The sequence below is a fragment of the Dromiciops gliroides genome, chromosome X (assembly GCF_019393635.1).
Source record: "Dromiciops gliroides isolate mDroGli1 chromosome X, mDroGli1.pri, whole genome shotgun sequence".
Classification (NCBI taxonomy): Eukaryota; Metazoa; Chordata; class Mammalia; order Microbiotheria; family Microbiotheriidae; genus Dromiciops; species Dromiciops gliroides.
This window is the reverse complement of record NC_057867.1, coordinates 8,284,054-8,306,342: the sequence shown is the minus strand read 5'-3', so window position 1 is coordinate 8,306,342 and position 22,289 is coordinate 8,284,054. Positions and strand designations below refer to the sequence as shown.

Below are 22,289 nucleotides of genomic sequence, written 5' to 3'. Positions count from 1 at the left end.
TCCTATTCCCTAAGATACAACAATATTTAAATTAGGCCAATTAATAACCCAACAATGGCCTCTAAGTGTTCAAGTAAAAGGAAGAGTCAAGTGATGCTTGCAAACTTCATTGTTGTCTTATGTTAAGAAATTGCCATAGCCACCTCAACTTTTAGCAACCTCCACCCTGATCAGTCAGCAGCCCTCAACATGGAGGCAAGACTCTCCACCAGCAAAAAGATGAGTATGCTTCAGTCTTCTGTTCATTCAGTATCAGTTCTTTCTTTGGAGGTAGATAGTCTGCTTCATCATTAGTCTTTTGGGATTGTCTTGGATCATTGTATTGCTGAGAATAGTTAAGTCATTCACAGTTCTTCATCACACAGTATTGCTATCACTGTGCACAGTGTTCTCCTGGTTCTGCTCACTTCACAATACATCAGTTCATACAAGTCTTTCCAGGCCTTTCTGCAGTCATCCTGCTTGTCATTTCTTATACCACAATAGTATTCCATCACAGTCACAGCTTGTTTAGCCATTCCCTAACTGATGTGTATGCCTTTGGTGTCCAATTGTTACCCACCACAAATAAATATTTTTGTACGGTTAGGTCTTTTTCTTTTTGGGGATGTCTTTGGGATATAGATCTAGCAGTGGTATTGTTGGATCTAAAAAGGATGCACGGTTTTATAATGCTTGGAGCATAGTTCCAAATTGTTCTCCAGAATGGTTGGGTCTTTTCAGCAGTGGATTAGTGTCTCATTTTTCCCGTATTCCTTCCAACATGCTACATTTTCCATTTTTTGTTATATTTGCCACTGAGAGGTGTGAGATGGTACCTCAGAGTTGTTTTTAATTTGCATTTCTCTAATCAATAGTGATTTAGAGCATTTTTTCCTATGATCATACATAGCTTTGATTTCTTTGTCTGAAATGCCTATTTATATCCTTTGACCATTTATCAATTGGGGAATGACTTGTATTTTTATGTTTGACTCAGTTATTTATGTATTAGAAAAATGAGACCTTTATCAGATATACATGTTTCAAAATTTTCCCCCATTTTCTGCTTTCCTTATAATCTTGGTTACGTTAGTTTTGTTTGTGCAAAAGCTTCTCAGTTTTATTTAATCAAAGTTTTCTGTTTTCTATTTTCTAATGCTCTCTATATCTTCTTTGATTGTAAATTCTCCCTCTGTCCAAAAATCTGACATAAACTATTCCATGCTGTCTTAATTTGCTTATGGTATCACCCTTTATGTGTAAATCATGTACTCATTTTGACCTTATTTTAGTATAAAATGTGAGATGTTGGTCTATGCCTAGTCAATACCTAGTTTCTTCCATACTGTTTTCCAGTTTTCCCAGCAATTTTTGCCATTAAAATAATAGGTTTTTATTTTGAAAACTTGGGTGTTTCGATTTATCATATACTGGATTACTATAGTATAATTCCTGCCCACTGATATTCCACTGATCCACCACTCTATTTCTTAGCCAGTACCAGATTGTTTTGATAATTACCACTTTATAATGCAGTTTGAGATCTGGTACTGCTAGTCCACCTTCTTTCACATTTTTTCCCATTGATTCTCTTGATATCCTTGAGTTTTTGTTCTTCCAGATGAATTTTGTTATTAATTTTTTAGCTCTATAAAATATTTTTGATAGTTTGATTGGTATGGCACTAAATAAATAGACTAATTTAGATAGGATTGTCATTTTATTATATTGGCTTGGTCTAACCATGAGCAATTAATGTTTTTCCAGTTATTTAGATCTGGCTTTATTTGTGTGAAAAGTGTTTCATAGTTCTGTTCATATGGTTCCTGTGTTTGTCTTGGAAGGTAGACTCCCAAGTATTATATCTTGTCTACGGTTATTAAATGGAATTTCTATCTGTTGTTGGTGGTCTTTGCTGGTTCTTTATATATATATATATATATATTCATATATATTCATATATACATATACACATATATACATATAAATGCTGATGATTTGTGTGAATTTACTTTCTATCCTGCAACTTTGCAAAAGTTGTTGATAATTTCAAGTACTTTTTTAGTTAATTCTCTAGAATTTTCTAAATATAACATATCTGCACAGAGCTATAGTTTTATCTTCTCATTGCCTATTCTAATTCCTAATAAAGTACTTTTAATTAAAGTATATACATTTTTAGATGATACTATTACACACATAATAGACTACAGTATAGTTTAAACAATACTTTTATGTGCTCTGGTGAACCAAAAAATTTGTGTGACTCACTTTATTGTGATATTCACTGGAACTGAACTGGCAGTCTCTCAGAGAAATGCCTCTGCTCCATTTCCTTCATATACGCTAGAGGACTTCAACATGTATCTGATGGTCCATCAAACACCCTAACCTCCTAGTTCCTTAGTTTCCACAGTCCCCATGACCTCCTTTTCTGTATGTCAGCCACACAAATTTATGGTCAGATTTGAACTTGTCATAACTCACAAGCTTTACATTTCCATGATCATCTGACTCTCTCCCTATGCCTCACTTGTCTTCATCTTCATTGTAACCTTCAGGACCTCCACTTTTCATTATTATCCCAGGCTATCAGCCCTGCTCTGGCTTGATTTTTCTCTTCTCAGTTGAAACAGTATAGTTAACTAGCTCAACTCTACACTGTCCTCTATTCTTGAATTTTTTACCTTGTCCTTTTGACACCTCTCCAGCCCCCAACCTTTGATAACCCCTGCTATCTGCCTCCTCTCATGCCCACTTGCTGTTCACTATAGCTGAAGGGAATCATAAACTAGTGCTGAATGGATGTACTACAAATTTATGTTATTTAATCTCACCTGGTCTGTCATTGTACAAAGACAATCCTTCAACTCTAGTAGCTCAGTATTGCTTCTAGGACAAAAACCGAATTCCTCTGTCTGGCATTTAAAGCTCTTTATAACCCAGCTCCGGCCTCCTTTTTTTGGCCTTTCATGTATGTGGGCACTCCCTTTTCCATCTTCTGTCTTTACACAGGCTGATACCCATACCTGGAATGCACTAACTCCTCACCTCCTCTTCTCTGGCTCTTCAAATTCTTTGTTTCATTCAAACTCAATTTGTACCACTCTGTCCCTAAGTCTTTCATAAAATACTACCTTGTATTTATTTTGCATATATTGAATAAATATTGCATGTATATATATTTATATGTATGCATAATGTATTTATATTTATAATGTATATGTACACAAACAGACCTGTACACTTGTATGTATGTGTTGTCTTCCCCATCTAGAAAGAGGCTCCTTGAAGGTAGAAACCATTTCATTTCTTTTTCTTTCCCTAGTGCCTGGCACATACTAATAGTTTTGTTTTTTTACTTTTTTATTTGCATTTTATTTTTTGCTGTACAGAGTGAAAATCTGATGTATGCTTCATGTTTTTCATGAGCAATCTAAACATTATACATGTGGAAATTTATTTTGATTTGGGGACCCTACCTTTAGGCTGAGATTAGAAAGCCTTAGGCCCTCAGGGTTTCTTCTGTGTGGGAGGTGCTGGTGCCCCTCCTCCTCAGGTTCAGCTGAGTTAAAAAGCCTGTCAGACAGCTGGGGGGGAAAAGCCCCCAGCTCCCTCCGACCTGAGCGGAGGTATCTGAGAGATGCTGGGCTCTGGCGTAGCCTGTGCTGAGGCATGTGAAGCTGGAGCGCCCCCCCCCCCCACCAGCCACAGCTCTGGCTGTCAGATTAGCTTGGTCTGTGGGGGTGCAGGAAGCCCCGAGATTTGAGTGGAGAGAAGAAAAGGTATATAGAGACCTGGGAGTTAGACTCAGGGGGGCGGCTGATGAGATTAGAGAGGAGGACGGACAAGGAGACAAATGAAAAGGGGTTCGGGGGGCGAGACGAGGCAGAGAAGAGGTCAAGCGGTGGCTGACGAGATTAGAAAGGTTGGAGTGTGGCAGACTAGAGATGGGGCTACAGGGACGCAGGAGAAGATGAGAAGGCCTGGGAGCAGGGAAAAGAGAGGTCGAAGGGCAGACTGGCGGAGCAGACAGACAGAAGGTCCGTGAGAGAGAAACGCAGGGGTTCAGCGGTGGCAGTAAGGAGAGGAAAGTTAGAAGCAGGGGGATTTACAAAGTGAAAGGGGCTTGGAGTTAGAATAAAGGATCTGAGTACCCTGAGGTGAGAGGTGGCTAAGGCCCTTATTGTATTAAAAAAGTTTGAGGCCCAGCAGGTGGGAAAGAGACACACTGCAGTGTAGTCAGGTTGTACATTTTATTTCCCTGTATTCTTAATTTTCAATAGTATCTCATAAACACTGCTTTGATTATTTGGTTAAGAGGCTTCTTAATATTTTGCTTATCAATTTGGGAGTGGAGCAAGTGTGGTGGAACTTTATAAACGGCCCATATTGAATTAATAGCAGTCAGATAGCCAAACAGTCAGAAGTCCCCAGATTAAGTACCCCAGTCAGATTAACCCCCCCAAATTAGGCTAGTCATCAAAAATATTTTTACATACAGATACATACAGAAGTATTCACATTCAATTTTATTGTGTACATTTTTGTCAGTAAAATAGCTGAATGCAAGGGGGCAGCTAGGTGGCACAGTGGATAAAGAAGTAGCTTTGGAGTCAGGAGGATGTGAGTTCAAATCTCACCTCAGACATCTACTAGCTGTGTGACCCTGGGCAAGTCACTTAACCCTGATTGTCTTAAAACATCCAGGGCTATCTCCAGTCATCCTGATGTCTATCTTGCTACTTGACCCAGATGGCTTTCTGGAGGAGAGAGTGAGGCTGGTGATCTTGCACATCCCTCCTTCACTTAAATCCAGTTCACTGAAAATCATGATATCACACTGATGTCACGGACCTCTTTGAGAGTGAAGGACAAATGACAACAGCTGAATGCAAGCAGTGTTCACATGATGATGCATAGCATGATTTCACTTGGTACATATATATATTCTTCATTGTAAAGAAAGAAGTAAATGACAGACTGTGTTCTTCAACTTCAAATTAATCCAAATGGTTTAGTAGTAACAAACTTATGCTCTAAAAGATTGTTTTCATTAAGGTTTTTCAGTCGGGAACATCCTCACTTTTACTTAGACAAATGCCAAATTACATTTTCCTAATTATTTAAATTGAGGCATTTTCCAAGATGTAACTGTGTACAAAAGGACTGCTAAACTATTTGCCTTAATGGTGATGTCACACGGGGCATAGAAACCCTCTGGGGTGGGTGTGTGTGTACGTACACACACAGAGGAAATTAAGCCAACTTGACAAAATTTGCTAAAATCATTCCAGACTTTCAGTGTTGAAGACACTCCAGGTGGTTTTTCACTTGATTCACTCTGCTAGAGATTTCCTTCTTGATCGGGATGAACTGTCAACTTGTTTTCAGATAAAGTAGTCCCCATGTCTTCAAATATTTTGGTACTTAGGTTATTCTGTTCCACTTTGCAGAAATAAACATCGATGGGCCGCTTTGAGCTCTTTAGTATGTTTATTAGGTCTTTAGGAATTGGCTCTTGCAATTTGGTTTCTTCTGGAGCTTTGAGTGCAATAACAATCTGTTAATGGAAAGCCTGAATGCTATGGATATCTTGATAGGTCACATAAGCTGATCCTTCATTTTCTTTGTCATCTGTTGGTTCAGACAGCTGCTGAGCACAATCTTTAGCTCATCCAAAACCCTTCCTTCGCTGCTAAATCTTCTTTTACTCTGGGATAACTTGGTTTCAATGCCACTAAGATCCCCCAAACAATAATTCATTGAACACAATTCTTCGATCTTGTTTGAATGAGAGCAGTTCCATCTCATATATACATTCTTCATTTCCATGCTCCCAATGTTGCTGCCGTTTCGTCTATGTCAAGATTTGCTCCACCAGGAGCAGATTTGATGTGCTCCATGAATTTATATGAATTTATGAGTTAAATAAACTAAAATTATCATAATGATATTTTGCCACTTGTTGCTTTTCATGGCCATATATTATATATTTTCTGCGTGGCCATGCATGATATTTTTTTTTTTAGTTTTCATGGCCATTTATTGTGAATTCTCTTCCAAATTAATCATCATTTTTTATGGTAGCAGGTTTTCTATGTGAACAACCAGGTGGGGACTCCAGCTTCTTCTAGTGGGCATCTGTTCTATGGTGTCAGAGACCCAGTGGACAGGAAGTTTAATGGGTTTGTTGATTGATTGATTGATTGAAGCAAGCCATCTTAAAACCCTTTTTAACTACCCAGATTCATAGGTCCAGAGTCCCTATTCTCAGACCCCAGATGAGGGAGCTGATCAACCCCCATAGGTTCAATTACTCTTCCCTCTCCTCTGTCCCCTCTTTTCTCTTGATCCTGTTCCCTCTCCCTTCTCTCCTCCCCCCTTTCTTCCTCTGTACCTCCCCCCCCCCACAACACCAACTCTATTTTTTCAAATCTGGTACTTCAACACTACTTTGTGATGACAAATTCGCAGCAGAGTTTGGGTCACTGAAAACAGTGCTGAGAACAGTTTATACTTCTTTTTATGTCATAAACTGAGTTGTGGTAATAAATTTATTGAATGATCAAAGACAAAAAAGATTTTCTATAGCTACTGAGTTCTGGAATGTGCAAGACTTCCGTATGGAACATATGTCTAGGAACATTTAATTAAGTTATTTTTATAAACATTGGAGGGAAAAGTACATTGTTCAGATGATGGAACCTCAGTCTTTACACAGACAATATCAAACCTGGAAATTAAAACCAGAGGTCTATGGCATAGCAGAAAGAGCATGAAATTTGGAATTATAAAACCTGCGTTTGCATCCCTTCGCTAAATCAATTCTCATCTTTGCTTCTCAGTTTCCTCATCTGTAACATAAGGAAGTTTGACTCGCTTGACCCTCTGAGGTCCTTTCTAGCTGCAAATCTGTGGTCTCTCCTTTTTGAGGTGGAAGGGACAGAACCTCAAGGGAAAATTTGGCCCAGCTTTTGCGTTCAGATAGAGAAAAATGTTAATGCCTCTAATTATATAGATAGAACAACTGTTAAATTATGGGAAAGGCTCATTTGATTAATCTTTCCCCCTGGATTTGGTGTTGTCACCGTAACACAATAGGGCTAAAATGACCTCAGGAGTTCACCCCATTTTGATCTCTATCCTGAAATTAATTTCTACTAACAACCCCCCCAAAAAAGACCAATCAGCACAAATACACTGGAAGATAAGTCATGAGATTATAAATTTAGAACTAAAGGTGACCTGAGAAGTCCTCTAGTAAAAAAATCACAGAATTTGAATGTTGCTTGGGATCTCAGCAGCCTACTCCAATCTGTACAGGAAAAGAAGACCCACTCCGACGTAACTAACTGTCAAATGGTCATCCAGCCTCTATTTAAAGGTTTCTAAGGAGAGGGGCCCTCACCACCCCTCAGCAAAGACATAAAAAAGCAAAATGAGAATGAAGTAGCTCTGTCTTCTTTTTGTTCTTTGTTATTGTCATCCCATCAACTCCATGTAAATGGCCTCTCCTTTCTTGAATCCTCCTTTTTCTCCTCTTAAAATTTCAACAATAACAATAAAAACCTCCCAAACCCTTCTTTGTTCTTAGCTTCTTTCACCAAGCCTCATCCCGTTCTTAACTTTATCTTTTTTTCCAGGACCAGACCATTCTCTTTTATTTGACCTGTTACCTGACCTAACTTCCATCTTCTATACATTTCTTTTGAAAATTGGTTAGTGAGTGCCTTTAACATCTGCATTGGTCTCTTCAAACAAGTCCCATTTTCCTTTCTCATTGCATCCCTTTGTGTCTTCTCAGTGTCCCACTCCTTTATTTTATAAGTGAAGACACAGACCTAGAGAAGTTCAGGAACTTAACCAAGGGTAGCACAGGGAGTAGTAAGTGGCAGGACTGGGATTATCTGAGATTTCACCGGCCACTAGTTTCTGCAGATAAAAAGGAGAACATGCTGTAATAGAGCATCCAGTGAAGTAAGCCGGTGGCAGGCTGCTATAGACCTGGGACTATGTAGAAGGTCAGTCTAGATGAAGGGTGGCTTTATGTCAGTTTAAATCCACGTAAGAGTTCAGGGCAGTTCAGACTAAAAGAATTGAAATCGAATTATCATAATGACAGAGACTGGAGTCCTTAAATGATCTGGTCAGTACATTATAGCTGTTCCCCCAGGGCCGCCCGTCCTTTGAGGGAATGTGGACAGAAGGCAATATAATCTCCCTCTGGTCTCAGGAAAAGCAGTATGCCTGGCCACTCCAAGACCAACAGCAGTGGGTGTATTGCTCCAGTCCTATGAGTTGCTAATAAAGGGAAAGCAGGCTTATTGGCAGCGTTCCCTTTCCCCATCTCTTCCCCACACCCTATCCTGTGAACCAGGTTTACTGGAAATCCAAAGGACTGAGTGTGTGAACCATAAGGCAGACTTTCCCAATAGTGAGTGTTAGAGGTCAAGGTTGTTAAGTTAAGGGAATGAGCAAGATCAAGGTAACTGAAGGAATCACTTGGCTAGAGTAAGTAGGGGAAAGGCTTTGAAAAAGAAATCAGTTCTTTTTGTAGTAAATATGATCCCAGATGCCTGTTGCATTGTCACTTACTAGGCCTGCCTGAAGGCAGGGGAATGGATTAGATAAGGCCTAAAGAGCTTTTCAGATCTTTGTGGTTACACTATTCTAGGAATAAACTTGTTCCTTGCCTTTTCTTTGTTCCTTTTGAAAGAGAGAAATGAGTTTGCTATATGTACCAATGAAGTAGGAGCCCTAGGTTATGTAAGGAATACATGGGAAATCAACTGCTGTAGCTTTCACAATTTGCCTTTTTAAAAAGCGCATCTTCTTTGTGACCAATCCAGGGGCAGCAGTCTTGCTCCCCCACCTTTTCTTTTAAAATCCTGTCTAAAGCCTTCAGTTTACTGAAATGAGAATGCCTTATCTTGCTTGTAAGAATATCCAAACTAAGAGACCGACTAACATGAGACTAACATGTTAGTGTTTGAACTTTACCTTGGATCCCGGCCATGAAGAACAAAGGAGGCCGGATTAATCTTTTTTAAAAAAATAAATAAAAAGACTTGCTCTGCATGGTGTTTTTATATCGGAGCCGTTAACACAAGTAATTCAAGCTTTTTGAATTCCCTATTTTGACATGGATGCAAGCTGCTCACCTGCAGCATTTTGTGGACCCACATGCACGGGCCTCCCCGCCTTCTTTTTCAGTTATTTTCAGAATTGCTTTATTTCAAACTTATTCCTAAACCTTTCAATTCACATTCACTGGGAGGATGTGCTGTGGACTAAATGAGGTATCCAGTCACTTGGGTCTGAAGAAGGGACATGGTACAGAGCGTTGTGCAGTGTTCCTGATGAATAGCATCAGGGAGAGTTTCTGTGCCAGCCAAATCTTATAAAACGAGCATGTTTTAACCATAAAATTCAGAAACGACTCTTCTAAGAGATGCCACTTAACCTGACTTGCTGTGTTTTTGTTTTAAGAAATGTATAATGTAGTCAATAAAGGCAAGATAGTGATGGATTAGCCTTAATACAAATTGATCCGAAGGCAGCCATTATAGCAGTCTGCCCAACCTAATCTCAGGCCTCTGAGATATTTAGCAAAATTAGCCAGCCCATCTGAAGGAGGCCAGGAGGGCATCACCACCTGTCCGTTGCTACCAACTGTCATCATGTGCTCCATTGGCAGGTTTGGGTGAATTGATCATTGTAATTGAAGCTGAAAATAATAAATAGTATAACAGTTTGCATGTGACCCCCCACACACGGGTTTTTAATCATGTAGCCCACTACTGGAAAACGCGGAACCTTCTCTATTACAATATAACACTTCATTCTGGCATTAACATCCTTCCAGAAATGAGGTGACAACTTGATCTCATTTCTTCTGGGAGGAAAGTGGAAGGAAGCAGAATGAAGGCATGCAGGTAAAAACTCAAACCTATCACCCTTCTGTTTTGTTATTTAGGTTAACCAGCCTTTGCAAACCCCTGGGCGGCTAAGCATCTTGGTCATTCACTTAATCAGACCGTTAGTCAGTGCTTATGCTGCCCTCAGGGCATTGGAGGAATGAAACTAGACTGGGAAGTGAAGACCAGGGATTTGGAAGGAGGAGGCTACAGCAGGTGGAGAAGGGTTTTGAGACTGCTAGAGGCCAGCCTGAGTTCACTGGGACGCCAGGGGGCAGGGAAGAGGAGATTCCAGGAGTGTGGAAAAGAGGGAGGGTAGCGGCAGACACCAATTTTGCTTACTGGCCAGTTTTGACAAGGGCCTGGGGGCAGCTGTGGGTTTCCTATCTCTGAAAATCCTCTTCCCCCTTCCCATTGGCACGTGGGCTGATACTTAACCTGTGCTAGAAGAGGAGACATTCCAGATGTTCATTTGTTTTCTTCATCTTCTCAAGATGAATTATACAAATAGCACCCCCCCCCAAAAAAAGTGTCTTAGACCTGATGCTCACAGCAAGGGGACCTCAGCAGGAACTTCTAAGTACAATGTGCTGTGGAATTGCAATCTTCCTCCAACTCCCAATTGTGTCTTGTCCTGGTGGGTAGAACTGGAGACACTTCTGTTCTCTTCTGCTCTGTGAGGGCCTTTTCCAACTGGTCCCATAGTATCATCGTCCACTTACTAAAGCATTTCTTAGGTAGGGAAGTCTCTTGAATCTCTAGTGTGTTTTTCTTCTTTATCTATAATATAAACAATAGACTGAATGCCTTAGTATTTGATCCACTGCATTTTGCAGATCAACTATAATAAGCATTTATTAATGTTTACTATATGCCAGGCACAGCACTAAGAACACTGTGCTAGAGACACAAAGACAGAAGTTGAAGGATCTTACAATCTAGTTGAGAGCATATAAATGAATACAGCTAAATATTTCAAGCACTTTTTAACAACATTTTTACAGTTTTGTTTTGATAGAACAGACATTGCCAAGAAATACCTAGACAAGCCCCACTACCAAGTACATTCCTCCTAGTCCTACTTCTTTGAGTCACAGTCATAAGTGTGATATGACAGCCAACATAGCTAAAGCCATCCTTTGCTGCTTTAAGAAAGGTTGTTTTGTCACCTAATGAGGTGGTAGAAAACAAAATACCTGGGCCCACTCTAAAGCAGGGAAGTAAAGGGTGCCCTCCCAACTCAGACACTTGGCAGCTGTGTGAGCAGCGACACCTCACTGGTCTCAAGTGACTCCTTTATAAAACAGGGTTCCCTCCCCAGATTGTTCTGAGGCTCAGCTGACATAATGTGCACCTCTGAGGCACTCTGCCCCTCCGCTCCAGAAGGCACAGTACAAAGAGAAGCCAACACATCATGGGCCTTCCTACAACCAGAGGAGTTCAGGAGAAAGGGTGACAAGCAGTACAAGCATGCCGGTTAGCATTCAGCGGCCTGGCTTCAGCCACCAGCCAAACTGGCCTCCTTATGGTTCCTCAAAGAGCATTTATTTAATCTCTTGCTTCTGTGACTTTCCATGAGTGGATTCCCAGGCCTGGAGTGCACTTCCTCCTCTCCTCTGCCTCCCAAGCTCAGCTCAAGCATCACCTTTTATATAAGGCCCATCCCGATCCCTCCAGCTATCTACTAGTGCCGTACCCTCAAAATTTCTTCGTTTTATTTTCTGTATATTTATATCCCTACAGATTGTCTCCCCAACAGAATGAAAACTCTTTGATGGCAGGGCTGTCATTGTGTCCTCAGTACTTCGCATAGTACCTAAAATACAGTAGGTATTCCTTCCCCCAAATCCTGCCCTCTTACTGTAGAGCAGCACCTTTCTCCCAGTTCCTCAGGTTCACAGCTTAGGAGTCATCCTGGATTCCTCACTATGGTTGAGTCCCCATATCTTAACATATTGCCAAGGCCAGTCAATTTTACTTTTCTACTGTCATACATATGCCACCTTCTCTTTCTGACGCTGCCACCACGCTGTTATAGGCCCCTATCACTTCACTTGGGGGGTGGGGCTGCCTCCAGTCTCTTCCCCACTCCAGTCAATCCTCCGCTCTGCCAACTAAAGTGATTTTCCTAAAGTATGGGTCCTACTGTGTCACCCCCTACTCACTAAACTCCACAGGCTCCCTGTTGCCTCCGGGATCAAATACAAAGTGCTCTTCTTGGCATTCAAAGCCCTTTATAACCTAGCCACACTTTACCTTTCCAGTTTTCCTACACTTTACTCCCTGACACATACTCTTTGATGACAGCCTTCTGGGGGCAGCTAGGTGGCACAGTGGATAGAGCACCGGCCCTGGAGTCAGGAGGACCTGAGTTCAAATCTGGCCTCAGACACTTAACACTTACTAGCTGTGTGACCCTGGGCAAGTCGCTTAACCCCAATTGCCTCACCAAAAAAAAAATGATAACAGCCTTCTGGCTATTTTACAAACAAGATATTTCATCTCACATCTTCTGGGCATTCTGAATCCCTGGCCATCCTCCATACCTGAAACGCTTTGCCTCTTCAGCTCTGACTACTGACCTCCCGGACTTCCTTTCACAACTAAAATCCCACCTTCTACAACAAGCCTTCCCTAACCCCTCTTGATTCTACTATCTCCCCTCTGTTAATAAAGTCATATTTATCCTGTGTATAGCTTCTTTGTAGGCATTTGTTTGCCTGTTAGCGCCCTCAGTAGATTGTGAGGGCACGGATTGTCTTTTTGCCTCTTTTTATAGCCTCAGTTTTAGCACAGTGTCTGGCACATAGTAAGTGCTTAATAAATGTTTATTGACTGAGTAGGTAATTAATGAATGCCTAATTGGTTGGTTCTATAGAGTTTTAACTTATCCTAGAGTCATATAATGTCAGAACTGGAATGGACTGGGCCCTCACTCCTGCAAGGTAGACCTTTTCTTTCTCCCTAATTGATTCTCTCACTCTCCACTCTACAACAGCTCATCTAAACTTTCTCTCCTGGAGACATTCACACCACTCCTACCTGCTCTTAGCAGAAGACCTTGCCTCATGCTTTTACTGTGAAGATAGAAGCACCTTGCCCTGAGCTCCCTCTTCTCCCTACTCTATATCTTAAAACCTCTTACTTCAGTCTCTGGTAAGAGGAGGCCCTACTCACCAAGGCAAGCCCCTCCACTTGGACCCTTCATCCCATCCTTTCCCATCTCCTCTGGCAGATTGCCCCTACAACTGTCCCATTTTTCTAATCATCAGTCTCTCCTTTCTGGCTTTTTCTCTGTCTTTCTACAAACATGCTTAGCTCTCTTCCACCCTTAAAATTTCCTCACTTGACCCTCAAGCTATCATCTTAGATTTCTCATCTCTTTCACAGCTAAACTTCCAGACAATGCTGTCTACTGTTGTTGCCTCTGCTTCCTTTCTTCTCACTTCTCATACCATTGTAATCTGACTTTTGACCTCATAGCTTTACTGAAACCACACTGTTCAAAGTTACCAATAATCTCTTAATTGCCTTTTCTCAATCCTTGTCCTTCTTGACTTCTCTGCAGCATTTGACCTTCTCCTTTCTTGGTTTTTGTGATATTGCTGTAAAATTAAACATAATTACACACAATTTGGGCCTTTGAAGGGACCTCAGTGGCCATCTAGTCTGACCTCCACATGAAAGGAATCCTGCCAAGTGGTTTTCCAGCCTCTGCTTAAAGACCTCCAAGAAGGGGGAGCTTACCACCCTCATTCCAGAAGTGACCGGTTCCATTTTGGAGTGCTCTATTTTTAGGGAAGTGTTTTCCTGACATCAAGCCTATGGCTGACATCTGGACAGGATGACTTAGTAAGGAGACCTCGGGCAGAGAGTTCAATTAGAAGTCTGTTGCAGGAGTCCTAGTGAGATGGGAGAAGGGCCCAAACTCAGTTGGTGGCCACGTGAATGGAAAGACAGGATGCATACAAGAGGCGCTGGGAAGGTAAAAATGCCCAAATTGGGCAGCTTATTAAATATGTAGATGAATGGGAGTGAGGAGTTGAATATGATGCTGAGGTTGTAAACTCGAATGACTTGGAGGATGGTGGTACTTTCGATTGTAATAATGGAATTCAGAAGAAGACAGGTTTTGGAGGAAATAACAATTATGACTAGCATTTATATAGCACTTAAAGGTTTACAAAGTGCTTTACAAAAATTATCTCATTTGATGCTCAAAACACCTCTAGGAGGTAGGTGCTATTATCCCCATTTAACAGATGAGGAAACTGGTTAAGTGACTTGCCCAAGGTCACACAACTACTAAGTATCTGAGTTCATATTTGAACTCAGGTTTTCCTGATTCCAAGTCCAGTGCTCTCTCCACTGTACTACCTAGTATCTCTAGAAGGTAACGACATGTTGAGGAGGAATAAATCAGTCAGTATGCATTTATTAAGTACTTATTATGTGCTACTCACTGAACCAAGTTCAAAATGTCCCAAATGCATTTGGAGCTGTGTCTGAAGAAATATTAGGACTGTATATATAGATCTAGAAACCTTCTACATTGAGATAGTTGAAGCCATGGAAGCTGCTGAGATCATCAGAGGAGCTAGCTTAGAAAGAGAAGAGAGTCCAGGACAGAGCATTGGAAGACACATTTAGGATGAAGAACCAGCCAAGGAGACTAAAAACAAGCAGTCAGGAGAACCAAGAAGGAGCAGTGGAAACCCAGAGAGAATATATCTTTCAACATGTTGGTAGACTCCACCAGCCTGCCAACAGGGTCCAAGACACAAAAAAGGGAACCTCTAATCTGGTCCATGTCTCTCCTTTCTGGCTTATTCATGGGATGAGAAGTTTTATCACAAGCTTTCTGAAAGTCCAGGTGGGTTATAAACACAGCACACCCCTCATCTCCTAGTTTCATAGTTTTGTCAAAAAGGGATATGAGGTTACTCTGGGTAGGACCTGTTCTTGAGGAAGCCCTGCTGGCTCTTTGTGATCTCAGCTTCCCTTTCTGGACATTTGCCCACCTTCTTTTTGAGGCTCTCTTTTGGAATTTTCCCAGGAATCAAAGTCAAGCTCATGAGCTTGCAGTTTGAAGACACACTTTTCTTTTCTGAAAATTAAGACAATATCAATCTTTTTTCAATCTTGTGGCACTTCTCTTGTTTTCCATGATCTTTCAAAAGCTCACTGGCAGCTTAGCCATCACATCTGCCAGTTCTTAGAGTGCCTATGGAAGTCATTCGTCTGGCCTAGGTAACCTGATTTCATCAAAGGCAGCTCCCCATTAGTCATTTTTATTCTATCATTTCTAGTACAGATGTCATTTTCCTTGGCAGAGAACACAGAAGTGAAATAATAATAATGGAGCAGTTGTGCTTTCTTTCTGCCATCAGTTATAGTTTGTCCTGCCCATTGGGACCTAGGGCCTCATCCCTTTGGGGATTTTTCTTGTTCTTCCAACAGAGCCAAACAAAGAACTCTCTTTGGGGCCCTGGCTGCACTCACCACCTCGACTCCTTCTGAGCTTTAGCATTCTGGATGCTATTTTTCAAGGACTGTACCGTGCTCTTGTTCAGCCTCTGTTACCTGGCCTTGTTTCTATCTCTGCATTTCTTTTAATAATCGGAGTGGGTTGGTGGGTGGGTGGCTGGCTGAGTTTGCTGTGCATTTACATCACTCGCTTTATACAGATCCTGTGTTTCCTTCCCATGGAAATGACTTTCTTTTGTGTCTTTAGAATTTCATTCTAGAGAATCTCCCATTCTACTTGGGGTAACTTCATCTTTAGAATGACACTTCAAAAAACCCCATCTATCTTGCCCCCTGAACTCTTTGAAAACTCTTTTTTTTTACTTCCTGGAGGAAACAGTAGAAAAATTCTAGGGTGTCTGTCAGAATATGCCCAGATTTCCTTTCCTTCTCTGTTGCAAGTTCTAGGAGAAAGTGTTCGCTTCCCTGTAATGACTGGTTCTTCTCTGTGAGTAAGAATCAGATGCAGAATGGAATTTCCTCTTTTTACTCCTTCGACCTTTGGAAAGAAGAAATGCTCCCTGAGGCTGAGGATGAGCTGCTCTGATTTTAGCAGAGACTGAACCTCTGGCAGATGACTGAACGAATGGAGTCCTTTATTTTCCAAATTTCTCATCTAGTGGTTCTTTTTGTCTGAGAATTGTGTAGTAGATTCTGAAGACAACATCACATGTATTTGTCTGTCCATGGACCTCCATTCAAATACTCTCTACCACACTAGTGAGCCTTTTTAAATAATGTTACTTCTCCTAGCCACATCCAACCCCCTTTATCTATCTTGCTTCTTTTTTCATAAGGTATACCTATCCAGAGCCCTAGTCATAATGGGTTTCATCCTACTCCGTTCTAAGAGGCCAAATGGGCCTCCTTGCATGAGGACTTTTGAGTTCCTCTTGCTTCGTTGTATCTCCTCTCTCTGGCATCTAGCTTGGATTTTATAGCTGACTTTTCTCCCCCATTCTTTTGGATTTAAATCCCTTTTGATTAGATTTGTAAGACACACAGAAAAGATATTTTTCCTGGCCTTAGTTAGGTGTATCCCATCTCTAGCCAGCAATGTGTCATTCTACATTTGAAGCTTTGCTCTACATCCCTTACCTTTAGTGGCTAACGGTGAGGAAAACACACACCGTGCTGTCATGGTCTTCCATTTTTTACTTAAGCCGAAAAGTATTGGCAATACTTTTCTGCTTCCTCCTGGCTGAATAATAGTGGGTATTTGTGCCTACTTGTATCACCAGAAGTGAGGAGATGTCAGCTATTTTATAAGTCTTCAGAGGCTCTGTGTTTTGCCCTGGAACCTCTCGAACATTGTTATTTGGTCCACAAACAGTTACCTCATTGGCTCTGAGCAAGGAATTACCAGTGAGTGTTGTACTTCTCTTTTTCCTTTGATCCTTCCTAGATGAGCTCTTCTTTGAGAGCTTCTGGGACTATTATAACATTCTTGGGAAGACAAGCAGGTTCCTCTGAGGAGCACCTCCCTAGCCCCCTCCTATTCTGCCTTTAAGTTCTAATTCCTTCTCCTCTGTGGAATGGGCTTCCACTCTCCAACATCCAGACAATGATCAGGCCTCCCTTCACAGCAGATTTTTTTTCTGTCATTGAGGTCTTGCTTCTATTTTCTTTAGGAAATCCTTTGTCTCTAATAACCTAGAGTGAGAATAGGTGTTATGATCCTTTCTGCCTTCTCCTCCAGGAAAGAAGTCACCCGTATACACTTGGTACTCAGCTATGGTAGCAAGCAAACTTCATCTAGTAGATGCCAATCACTGCACAATTTACCCTACTCTTTATTAAAATCTTCAGCCTTGGGTTTTTTTTTAACTACTGGTAGGTATTTACACATGTTAACCCCAAGTACCTGGTTAGAGGTTGTACAACCAATTATGATCTCAATAAGTGGAAAACTCTCTCAGCTTACTTTTATTTTAATTTTTTTTTTTTTTTTAGTGAGGCAATTGGGGTTAAGTGACTTGCCCAGGGTCACACAGCTAGTAAGTATGAAGTGTCTGAGGTCAGATTTGAACTCAGGTCCTCCTGACTCCAGGGCTGGTGCTCTATCCACTGCGCCACCTAGCTGCCCCCTCAGCTTACTTTTAAGTTTCGACAAGTACGCAGCTACATTCCTCCTCCCCCATAACCTCGCCCATGAGAGGTGGTGGGGAAAAGGTTGGGTTTAGCATCAGATGACTTGGGTTTCAATCCCAGTTCTGTTGTACAAAAGCCTTGACCTTTATGACGAAGAAAAACCCACGAGATAGAGTTTGAGGGTAATTAATAATAAACATATTAGGCTACCTAATAATCAAGTAAGTTGACGGTCAGTGGATTCTCTCAGTAACCAAAAGAAAAACCTTGGAGACAGTGAACCCTTTAAATACCTTTGAAAAAGGCTTTGCCCCTGAGGGTGAAAATCAGCCCTGATGAGGGGGTAGACATTTAAATGAGGAGATAGGCTAAAAGTCTTCAACTCCTCCTGCTGAGAATGTGGCTTGATCTCCCCCCAGACCGCTCAGGTTGGTTTTCTCCTTCATGAGCTGGGTCACCCTAAACTTCAGTGGAGGGGTGCAAGGACATGGACTTGTTCCCTCAGGGTAAGAATTTACCTATATTAGATTCTGTTTATACTTCAAACAGAATCAAGGTTTCTTAGTTGGGCAGAGTCCTGCCCAAGATGAAGGAGCATGTGCCCAGAGGATTAGGGCAGTCTCCCCAATCAGCCATACCCTCCAGAGACTGGCTGGCTGACTGACCTGCAAGAGGGGGGGGGGGGCTGGTGCCTGAAGGAGGAAATAAAAGGCCTGGATCCTAATTAACAATGGATTATTAATATAATGGAAAACAATCATTTCTTTCACCTTGGAACAAAATCACTTCTCTGTCTTTTCATTTTCTTCAAAATGAGGGGATCCACTAGATAGGGGCTTCTTAAACTTTTTCTACTCGTAACCCCTTTTCGCCTGAGAAATTTTTTATGTGACTCAGGTATATGGGTATTTAAATTGATATACATCACTTTTACTGTTGTGAAATTTTTCATGACCCTTGCATTCAGGGATTCGACTCCATGTAGGGTCAAGACCCCCAGTTTAAGCAGATTTGGACTACATGAGCTCAAAAAAGGGGTTAACAGATAACCTAGACTTGATCAATAGTAGCTAAAAGGGTTAATGGAAAAACTTAGGTTTGTGTTACTAGAGTAACCAAGAGGGTGTGAGTCCCTATCAACCAACACCGTCAACAGAGACTGTAACTAGGGCCCATTAACCTTTTTTAATAAAAGTATTTTATTGTTTTCCAGTTACATGTAGAAACAGTTTTCAACATTTGTTTATATAATATTTCCAATTTCCAATTTTTCTCCCCCCTCCCCTAGACAGCAGGTAGGTATCTGGTATAGGATATATAGATATATATATAGATATAAAATAACATTAAACATATTTCTGCATTAGTCATGTTATAAGAGAAGAATTAGAGCAATAAGGAAAAACCTCAAAATAGAAAAACAGCCCCCAAAACAAAAGAAATAGTATGGTTCAATCAGGATCCATATTCCAGTTTGTTTTTTTTTCTGGATTTGGAGAGCCTTTTCCATCATGAGTCCTTTGGAACTTTCTTGTACCATTGGATTGGTGAGAAGAATCTAGTCTATCACAGTTGATCACATAATGTTGATGATACTGTGTACAATGTTCTTCTGGTTCTGCTCGTCTTACTCATCATCAGTTCATGCAAGTCCTTCCAGGTTTCTCTGAACTCCTCCTGCTCATCATTTCTTACAGCACAATAGAATTCCATTACCTTCATATACCACAACTTGTTCAGCCATTCCCCAACTGATGGGCAACCCCTCAATTTCCAATTCCTTGTCACCACAAAAAGAGCAGCTATAAATATTTTTGTATATGTGGGTCCTTTGCCCTTCCATTAACCTTTAATAGCTATTAATATTCCTAGATGACAGGACACCTAGAAACCAGATCTTAAGTGATATCAAAAACAGACCCTCTGGGTCTGACAAGTCTAAGCATGTCTTTAGGAACATGCACGAAAGGACCAAATGTGTCCTTAGGTTCACCTTCTGAGGGGTAAACCCCAAAAACGCACCTCCAAGGAGAAAGGTACCTGCCTCAAGGGTTGTTTTAGGACCCCAGGAAGTCCAAATTAGGCTAAACCCTCCCATGTACCTCCTTGAGGAGGAGATTAAGATAATGAAGAGAGAACCTACTTTTTCTCACTATAAATATAACCATTTTCCTCTCCCTATTCGAGATACTTACCTTGTCCTTGTCTCCCTGTGGCCTCACAGTATTTGAATAAAACTTGGGAAACTGTGTGGGGGCGGGGAAGCTTTGGGCTAGATGACCTCTAAGATTTTTTCCAATTCTGTATTTAGGAGCCTGAGGTCCTCTTTCTTTCCCCACTTTGCCCCACCTCCGAGTCCACTCCTTCAATTTGCTTTATGCTCAATCACTTGCCTCTTGTTAGGGATCTTCCCATATCCCCCTCCTCCCTTTCTGGTCTTCTTACACCTCACTCCCCCAAGCATTCCTCTTCAGTTCAGTGACACTGGCCTCCTGGCTGACCAGACAAGACCCTCCATCTTTGGCTCTTGGCATTTTCTCTGGCCGTCCCCCATGCCTAGGGCGCTCTCCCTCCTCACTCCTACCTACTGATCACCCTGGCTTCCTTTAAGTCCCAACTCAAATCTCACCTTGTATAGGAAGCCTTCCCTACCCCCCTTCGTCCCAGTGTTCTTCTCTGGTAATCATTCCCTATTTACCCCTTAAGTAGCTTGCTTTGTATATATTTGTTTGCTTGTTGTCTCCTCCATCAAATTGTAACGTCCTTGAATGGAGGAGCTTCCTTTTGCCACTTTTTGTATTCCCTAGAGCTTAGCACAGTGCCTGGTACATAGTAGGTGCTACACAAAAGGTTTATTGCTTGCTTGGTTGATCTTGTTACCAATATTTCTCCTTGTCTTTCTTGAGTTTTCTTCTTCTTGTTCCATTTTCTTTTGTTTTGTTTTGGTGAGGTAATTGGAGTTAATTGACTTGCCTAGGGTCACACAGCTAGTAAGTGTCAAGTGTCTGAGGCCAGATTTAAACTCAGGTCCTCCTGAATCCAGGGCTGGTGCTTTATCTACTGCCACACCTAGCTTCCCCTTCCATTTCTTTTTATAGCCTCCTTAATTCTTCTTGAACCTGCTCTTCTTTCAGCACAGAGGTAGAATCTGGACCAGCATCTCAGACACTTCATAGCTATATGACTCTAAGCAATTCATTTAATCTTTGACCTTTGTTTTCTCATTTGTAAAATGGGAATAATAACAGCACTTATTTGTCCAGGTTCTTGTGAAGTGCTTAGCACAGTGCCTGGCACATAGTAGGTCCTTAATAAATCTTTCCTGTGTTTCCTTCTTTCCTTCCTCCCTTCCTCATTTCAAGCTCCAGTCCTTCTCACTTTCTTTCCTCTTCTCCCTGAAGCGAGAAGTAGGGCATTCTCTTTGGGGTCAGGCTGCCTAAGATTGAACCTGGAATGTGTTAGTCCAGCACTGATCAGGGAGAAGGATTTCTTTTTCTCTTTCTGGAAATGGCCTATGCAGCTGTTTTGCTTTCCCTCAACAAACAGCTCCAATTGAATCTCAGTGGCAAAAGTAGAAAGAGGACTCCTTTGCTGGTGTGGCTTTCAGCCACTGCTTGCAGTAGGAATTTGCCTCAGCCCTGGTGATGACTTTAAATTGGCAGGGTACTTGCCCAATAGGGATTCCAAGAGTTTCTACCTGCAGCTGTCTGCTTGCTCTTCACCTCCTCGAAGCAGACCTCTCTTCTGGAGACAGTCACAGAGAGACTCTCTGCATTCTCCATTTCACCCAGTGATCGATCATATGATCACTTCCTGGGCCTTCTGGTGCTGCTCTTCATTCTCACCCCTGCCCCCAGTGTCAAACACAGCCTCATTGGCTTGTGGTCACTGGTATTTAGTGCCGTGTGGCTTTGCCAGTCCTGCTGAGTAATAGTCTTACCCTTCCACAGGCAAAGATTTGGCCCTTCTCTCTGGGGTCCAACTTACCAGGGCAAGTGTCATAGTAGATGGGCTGGAAAGGTGGCTTAGCCTCTGGGCAGCCTCCAAAGACAGTGCCCATCTATGATGCTGCAGCTGGCTGCAGTGTGGGCATGGGCTCTGAAGGGCATTTTTCAACCTCCAGCTCTTCTCTGTTGTAGTTGAGAAGTCCCCCAGCCCCTGGGTTATATCCATGCTTGATGCTAGGCAGAGATGGAACACTCGTGGGAAATCCGGTGCCCAATCCGAACCTGCCTACCAGGCTCTTCCTTTTTGATGCACAGCAGGCAGAGCATCCACAGGTCTGCACCCCCACATCGAGAATTCAGGGAGAGAAACTAATGCAAGTCCATTGCTTCCTTTATTTACCCAGCAGTCAGGAAGCGTACTAGGGACTGTGCTGGGCCCTGTACAGGCAAAGACAAAAACAAGACAACCTCTGCCTTTTGGGAGCCTACATGCTACTGGGATATGTGCACAGAGATACAGAATCAGTCCAGAGTTAATGAAGAAATCCAGAAAAGCTTCTTGAAGGAGAGGGAAGGGCTTGTGTGGGAACCAGCAAGTTGACCAGTGGGGCTAGAACTGAGGCAGAGTGAGTGAGGGGTAGAGCTGGGTTGTGAAGGGCTTTTAAGTGCCAAGCAAATGAGCTGGCAAGCCTTTGTTTTAACAAGCTAGTTCAAATAATAATGACCCAGACTGCCCTTGATTTAAGGGATTAGAAACTCCAGTGTGGTCCTGTGAGTACCAGCTGTGACTGATAAAGTGAAGCTCTCAGGAATCCACAACCTG

General features: G+C 41.8%; 1 pseudogene; it reads right to left on the bottom strand.

Annotated features, from left to right (window-relative positions):
• Positions 1 to 5,283: 5,283 nt before the first annotated feature.
• LOC122733862 lies at positions 5,284 to 21,301 on the bottom strand (annotated as a pseudogene).
• Positions 21,302 to 22,289: the final 988 nt, after the last annotated feature.